The 803-nt window shown below is 37.1% G+C and overlaps 1 pseudogene; it reads right to left on the reverse strand.

Moving 5' to 3' along the window:
- Window positions 1-320: 320 nt before the first annotated feature.
- Window positions 321-375, reverse strand: LOC138382120 (U7 small nuclear RNA; annotated as a pseudogene).
- Between the last annotated feature and the right edge of the window lie 428 nt (window positions 376-803).

An 803-nucleotide genomic window follows, 5' to 3' on the forward strand; every position in this document is an offset into this window, starting at 1 on the left:
AAGTTTATACTTGGGCTAATGAACAAATTGATAATAATAGTAATATGTGGAAATTTCTGTAGAAGTAAGATGTAAGAACACTGCAATGTCATCAAAATACAAAAGGGGCCCAGAGATTTGAGAATAGGGAATTGAAAAAAGGGAGCTTTTAGAAAGCAGAAATTATTTGGGCTGAATCTCAGTAAACAAGTAGCAACACCAGGACTCGTCATGAGCATGTAAGAGGTGGGGGTGAGAAAGCAGATTTTAACCAAAAGGAAAAATAATTTAGGAGGCATGGTTTTATCAATATGCTGTGTTCAAGGAATTTTTAATTATTTTATGGCCCTTCTGGTGAGGGCCTGCTAGACTAATTCTAAAAGAACTGTAACATTTATTCAGGGAATTTCAAATCGCTGCTTCTGGCTACAGTGACACATGTGAAACACATAGTGGCAGAAGGCATTACTGGAGGTGATACAAGCTAAATCATATAAATTATGAAGGGCTTCCATATTAAGACAAGGAGTTATGAGGAGTCACTGAAGGATTTTCGTCAGAACTGAGATGGTATTGGATATTTGCTTTAAATTATTAGTTTGACAAATGAGTGGAGGGAGAATTGGGGAAATCCGGGCATGAGGCAGAGACCCAATGGAGATGATATTATAGTAACTCAAGTGAGAAATGATAAGTCTTTCAATGGAGGGATCAATGCATCAAGGAAATAGACTCTGCATAGTTTGACCATTAATCACATGTGGTGGTATTTGGTAAGACTCAGAACCGGAAGACTAGATGGATGTTACTAATGCTATGAAATA

Source organism: Eulemur rufifrons, chromosome 3 (genome assembly GCF_041146395.1).
Source record: "Eulemur rufifrons isolate Redbay chromosome 3, OSU_ERuf_1, whole genome shotgun sequence".
Classification (NCBI taxonomy): Eukaryota; Metazoa; Chordata; class Mammalia; order Primates; family Lemuridae; genus Eulemur; species Eulemur rufifrons.